At 48.0% G+C, this 6919-nt stretch overlaps 1 protein-coding gene across 1 annotated transcript in view; it reads left to right on the top strand.

The window, feature by feature from the left end:
• Positions 1 to 6919, top strand: part of OPCML (opioid binding protein/cell adhesion molecule-like) — a 930171-nt gene that overhangs the window by 478953 nt on the left and 444299 nt on the right. The window lies entirely within an intron of this gene.

Genomic DNA, 6919 nt, shown 5'->3' with positions numbered 1-6919 from the left:
GTCCCGGGGCTCTCAGCAGCGGGAATGGGGCCAGTAAAGGAGGCGCGCGAGGAGGACACTGCAGGACTCTGTGCGGACGCGGAGCGGGGGCAGAACGTCCCGGGGCTGCTGAGGGACGCCTCCCAGGGGACCGCGGTCCCCTTGGGGTGCAAGGGACAGATGCCTGGAAGAGAGGGGGCCTCAGAACACGCTGGCGGCTGAAGGCTGCTGAGAAGAAGGGGGCTCTGTGCGGAGAGGGGCGGGGAGGGGCGCTGCCAGCGCTTCACCTGCCATTCGAACAGCGGGGTCAGGATGTTTACCTTGGCCTCAGTTTCTCCTCCTAGAAAGAGATTCTGGATGGGGTGATGAGTACCGTCGATATACCCCACAAGGCCTCCTCCCCCTGGAGTTAAGAGAGGGTGCTTATTGAGGTCCAGTAGCATCATCCCCCCGGAGCAGGAGTGCATTTTATTCACTATTGGGCTTATCCAAAGGGAGAATGTGGTAGAAGCCTCCGTCTGTCATCTCAAGAAGAGAAGTCAATCCACTCCAGCTCAAGATGTCTAAAACAAAAGATGAGCTGTGAACACCGAATACAGTCCTGTGTAAGAGCTCTTCATTCATTCCCTCAGCCGCTTGTGAATTCCTTACATATTCGTTGAGCTTGTGCTTTGTAGAACACACTGGGTTAGGAATTGGGAACGCAGAGAATCATCAGCCTCAGTTCCTAAGTTGCAGAACCTGTGATCTAGTGGAGGAGGCGTTCATTTAAATGATCATCAGGATGCAGCATCCTTAGAGATGTCTGCTAGGTGGTACCAAGGGGGCCGGCATCCCAAAGGAACGGAGAATTAACTGTTCAAGGAGCCTACCCCTCCAGATGGAAGCACCAAGTCCTGAAAATAGAAGGGATGGGTGTACCTCCCCTCTCCAGCAGGGACCTCAGATGTGCCTGTCACCCTGAAGTCAGGAGCACACTGGGATGCTGCAGCAGTGTCCTACAAGGAATAGCTGCATTGACTATCTGGGCTTCAGGTCCCTCCAATTCTAACACTTCCAATTTATGTTTGTGGATATAATGTTGAAACTTGTCCTCCCACCAAAATCGAATGAGGCCTGGCGGTAAGCCCATTTCCCCACCATGCACTCTTCACCCCCACTCTTCCACTCACCTGTGTCCCCACTAGACTGCGAGGCCCATGAACAGGCGTGTTCTGCACCGACATCTCAGCCTCCAGAACAGGCTTCAGCATGCAGAAGGCCTGGGTGAGTAAATAATGAGTGAATGAAGAGGTGAACAAACAGATGCCTGCAAGGTGTTTAAAGGATAGAAGCAATAAAAACCATCGAGCTCCTTCATAGCAACAAGAGCTTTTATACTAATTCTCTCTCCAGCTTCAGGTGCTCAATGGCTCCTCAGTAGAATGAGTGAAAATAAATGGGCACAGTGGGTTTGGGTATTTTACTGATTTGAGGGCAGGGAGGAACTTGTTTAATGAAACGTGTGAATATGGCACCCCAGACCTGTGGGTGTCCTCTCAACTAACCCTCTGGTCTCAGACAGCATTATACCTAAAGCATTCCACAGATGAGACTAAAGCCTATTTTAGGAAAAAACGTTTGATTAACAAAGTGAGAATGGCTTTTCATTGTGCCACTGCAAGTATAGAATTATTAGCATTCTACTTCATCTTCCCTCTTAGGGCCTTCCCATTCACGGTATGGGCCACACACTGGCCGCAGTAGTGTTCATGAGAGCTTGTTGAAAATCAGAAGTCCCAGGCATCATCCCAGACCTACCAAAACTGAACCCACATTCTCACAAGACCGCATAGGTGATGAGGGGACACACTGGAGTCGGAGTTACCAGCCTGCAGTCCCACAGGTTGATTCCAGGTCAGGTCTATACATCTGGCCATCTGCTCTGGCTGGGTTGCTGTAGGTCTGTGGATTGGCCAGTGGTTCTGGCCCTAGTGGATTGGCAGGGTGAGTGGGGCCCCTATGCATAGACCGTAAGGAGTTTTCATCTCTGGTCATTGCTCTGTTCCCAACTCTCTAGCAGCTGATGGACTCTGACACTTCTGCTAAAATGCTCCTCCTCGTGTCAAATTAATTCTGTAAAACTATTTCGCTACCATGGTTGAAGTTCAAAAGGCATTCCCAATGAGCTGCTTTGTGAAACGGCAGAGTGATGCCTATCTTCTGTCCCCCTGGACAGGCATCTCGGCATGTCTCTGGCATCATGATGGAGCAAAAGGCAGAGCCTGCAGCAGGCTGGAGAAGGTTGGGGGATGCGGAGGTGGACAGGACCTTGGGGAACATGTAGCTCCTTCCTCTCACCTTACAACAGGCAGGCGGAGGTGGAGGGGGTGGTTAGTGAATTTGTGAGGTCACACAGTGAGCTGGTGCAAGAGATGAAATGGGAACCTCCTGAGGTTCTTACAGTGGGTGGCCACGCCTGGCTCTGCACTTTACAGGGCATCCCAGTCACTTTCTCATCACCCCAGAACAAGTGTAGAGCACTCAGGCAGATTTGTTTTAGCCATTTTTTAGCCTCTTTTCATATAGAGATTTTTGATTTATCTGAAAGGAAATCAGATCAGAGATCATAAGTTGAATCCACATATATGAAAAATGAATTCTTAGAAGTCATCTGAAGCACCATCTACTCCAGCTGCCCATCAAAACTGTGGGTCCGCCTGCGACATTCCTGCATGGTCAATGCCTGACCTTGAACACTTCCGAAAAGGGGAGATTATTCAAACGGGATAATCCTGCTGTGATGCTGTGCGCCCCATGGATCCATTCTTGCCTTCTGTTGAGTTGAAATATGCCTCCTGTTACTTACACTAGCCTAAAATGCGTATCAAAAGTACAAGCAATTACATATCAAACATGCTTGCCAACAGCAAATGTCTTCATCCAGAGAGAGCCAGGGGCCAGGAGATCAATTCAGGCGGCCGTGTATGTGGAAAACAGGGTGAGACACGGCAGGAACTGGGTGGGAGGAAGGAATTTTGGGGTGGGGATGAGCTTGGATCAACAAGAGGGAGAACTAGTGTGGCATATTCGGGGAATATAAGGATTCCCAGTAAAAAAGATTCATGTGGCCTCGGAAGCCTCTAAGATCTGTCGTTTATAACCCCTAGTAGGTGGGTGCTTTGTGTTTCTCAAGCAGTAAAAGAATAGCACAGCATAAGGAGTGTGTGAAGGTGGTAGTAGGGGGCGGTGGAGAGATTTCTGGGTCTACGTCTTAAGTTTGGAGTGACAGCCAAGATTCTGAAAATCCACGGGCACGGAGCGCCCTCTTGTGCCTGATCCGAGCCAGTGCAGCTCTGTGAAAGCGAGCGCTGCAGCGCTGAGGGAGCTGCCCCTGGTGCATCCCAGAACCTTACAGGTGATTTCCAGGGTTGTCTGCGTCCTCCTCACCGGAAGAAAGAGAGTCAAGGGCCTGGACAGCAGGAGTCATCGAGCAGGGGTAGAACCCAGGTCTCTAAACTTCAAAAGCATGTTGCCTTTTATATTCTTACTTCACTCTCACTCCGGCACAGGCTAATGACTGACATATAGTCCTTTCTTTGTCACTGGTTTACACAAGGACCTGCTAACTCCATTACTCATTTTCTTTTATCCTCAGTCTCTGCTGTAGTCCCTGCACACATGCAGTGTGTCTGTTGTGTTGCTGTGTTTGTGTGTCCGGTGTGGAAAGCATGCAGATATTCACCTGTTTTAATGGAGCAACGTAGGTGATGCTGTGTTGGGCATCTCCTTGTTCCCGTGTTTTCATTCAGCCCCATGTGTATCAGATCGTCCGGGCGGCTGTACGCACCTCGAGTTCATTGCGCACAGCCACCGTGGTGTGCTCGGTGCGTCCACACCCCTGCATGGTGCGCACCTCAAGTATATCTGTCCAGTCCCCTTCTCTACACAACACTGCAACAGACATCCTTGCAGATTCCCACTTCGGGACGCGGATAATACTTGGGGGCTGAGATAGACCCAGAAGTGAAATTGGTAGGCAGAGCCTGCAGCAGGCTGTAAATTACATAGCAATGTAATTTACTCAGTCTAAGAGCTACCAGATTCCTCCCTAGAATCACAGCTTCCATAAGGTTTCTCATATTTCCTGTATCCACTCCAACTCTTGCCATTATCCAGCTTTCCATTTTTTCCCAGCAAATTATGTGTAAAGTGCTTTTATTCCACTTCCTGATTCTTTTAGTCTGTATTTATCTGAGTATTTTTTTCTGTGGCCGATAGGCATTTGCGTTGCATATTTAAATTGTCTGTTTGCATCTTTTGCCTATATGCCAATAGTAGTCTTTTCTTTTTCTAATTGATTTGAAGATTTTCTTTGTAGAAACAAAGTATTCATCCCTTGGTGTTTTTATGCATTGCAAATGTCTTCTCCCAATGAGTTGACTGTTAACACATTTCTTGTGCTTCCTTCATTGAATAGAAATTCTTAATTCTGTCATCCTCAGTCATCATTTTTCCTTGTGCGTCTTGCTTTTGAAGTTATTTATAGTAATTCAAAAAATTCTTACCGAGTTCTAGTTCACAAAGACAAGCTCCGACATTTCCCTTTATTGATTTTATAATTTCACTTTTCACATTACGGTCTTAAAATTGTATAGAATCCAGTTTTGCAAGTGTCATTAGGTAGGGATCTTGCTTTATTTTACTCTTGATTTCAGATTGCTTTCCACTTCTCGCTGAGAAGGGTATCACACTGAGCCCATGGGGAAAATGAGGGCAGGGCGGGAAAGCTTGAACCTGACTCCATGTGATCAGCTCCAAGTCACGGGGCAATCTCAGCACTTGTTCCTCATGTTGATGGGGCATAGACCTCTTCCAGATTCCCTTGGCCAAACCCAGCCCTCCTGATACCCAGGCAGGGTTGAGTTCTAAATGAGCTCACAGAGCCATAAGCAAAGCTCAGAAGTCCACCTCGTCCGATTTCCCTAGTGTCACTCTAGAGAACCGCGACCCAGAAAGAGTGATACTGTCCGTTGCAGAATTCCCTCAAGGACAAGGCATCGGCCACCTGCAGTAGGTGGTCTGGATGGGGGGCAGCAAAATAAGACTTGCGTGCTACCTCCTGCCCCACCACCAACCATCACTAACTGATCACAAAATGGTCACCCACACTAGCTGTACTAGAAATCAACCAACTGAAATCTTTTTGTCTGGGCCTTCGCCTGCTTGGCAGAGCAGAACCAGTTGAGGTGAGTCTTTCGGAATACAGAAGATTCCCAGTGGGGTCAGGTGGTGCTTGTTTCACGCTGCTCCATCATCAGCCTGCTGACCAGCTGGAGAGTCACTAGCTTCTCTGAGTCCCCACATCTTCCTGAGGATGATGAGGATGACAGTGATGAGGATGATGATGGCTTGCATTCACACATGATTCTATGGGGAGTGTCTCATTTGAGACTTGTGACCATGCTCTGAGGAGTCTTTCTGTGTTACAGAGGAGGAAGCCAGCCAAGGGGGAGAATCAAGCCTGGACTGCTGCTTGCGTTTGCATGACGTTCTCAGCCACTTCTGGCCTAGAATTCTAGTCTTGTATAACATCTCCTCTTGAAGCCTTACTTTCCCCACATCTTAAATGGAACCCCATATGCAGGGACACTTTTCTTTGCAGGTGGAAGTGGGTGGTCTGAGTGAACCAGTGCGGGATGGAGGCTTACATAGCACAGAGAAGTGGAGGAATGCCAACAATTCATCCCAGACATCACCTGCCTCTCAGAACCTGAGGAATTCAGGTAGAAAAATGTTTAGAATAGGGAAGGGGGGCAAACTATTTGGAAAAATTAATATAGAATTTGACAGAAGTAGCCAATTTGTTTTCCAAAGATATGCATGCATTGCCTTGAAAGCGTGTCTACAAAATATTAACTAAAGTACAAAATAATATATATCCCACCACCCTACTGTATGAGAAAAACAAAAAAAAGTACAGATTTTTATATATGTTTATATAAAAAATAACAAACCAAGAATAAATTAGGGGAGAATATATAGTGTCTTTCTAAAATTCAAAAAATTAGTAATACCAACGTACATGGGAGAGGGAGAGACTGTGGATTTCACATTAGATATTTTATATTCTTTAGGTCATTCCAAAGAACAGGTATTAGGTTTATCATTCAAATAACTGAATGAAAAGGAAAAAAAATACAGGCTGGTTGGCATTTGGGTGGAGGTTTGATTGCTACAGATTCTTTCTGGTTTCCACACCGACTTACGAATCCAGGAGCCCTTTGGCAGGACCAAAGCTCCAGGTCCCTTTGACAGGACCTCTGGCAGGACCAAGCTCCCTTAGGTCTGGGTCTCCTGCTCTCTGTGTGCAGCAGGGTGCCTCAGAGATGGGGGGAGTGGGAGAATCAGGTGTCCTGGGATGGCTCAGGAGAATTTCTTCCTCCTGATTAAATTGTCAGATCCCTCCCCAGAGCAGATGGATCGTGCTTTTTCCTGGCCAAGACTTTTCTTGGGGGGTCAGTTGTGAGAGGCGTCACTGCCAGTATAACCGTCCCTGTGTGCACATGGCAGCGTCCAGCTTCAGAGCAGAGCCCCTGCAGCAGAGCATCAGTCAGCGTCGAACTGCTTCCCGGCAGCGTCAAACCCCAGCACATGGTACAGTGCAGTGCCCACTGCTCGTCCCCCAGAGTCCTTGGGAAATGGCCTCCTTTCTCTAGAAGTTGTCAGAAGATGCAGAGATTTGCCTGCTTGCAGGGCCTTGTCCCAGTGAAAGGCCTCATTGAGGAGAAGGCTCTGAGACCCAGCGAGTTCTGTCTTGGTTTTGTCTCTGGAGAAACGTGGCTTCCGTTTGGCCTCATAATGAATGAAAGGCTGGTGGGCACATAGCAGATTGCCAAACCAATCCTGACAATGTCATAGAAATATTGATCCTACAGCCACCTCTGATACTTGCCAGTGT

This window comes from Mandrillus leucophaeus, unplaced genomic scaffold, assembly GCF_000951045.1.
Source record: "Mandrillus leucophaeus isolate KB7577 unplaced genomic scaffold, Mleu.le_1.0 Scaffold533, whole genome shotgun sequence".
In the NCBI taxonomy this organism is placed as follows: domain Eukaryota; kingdom Metazoa; phylum Chordata; class Mammalia; order Primates; family Cercopithecidae; genus Mandrillus; species Mandrillus leucophaeus.
The sequence above is the reverse complement of the archived record's forward strand: the minus strand, read 5'-3'. Positions and strand labels throughout refer to the sequence as shown.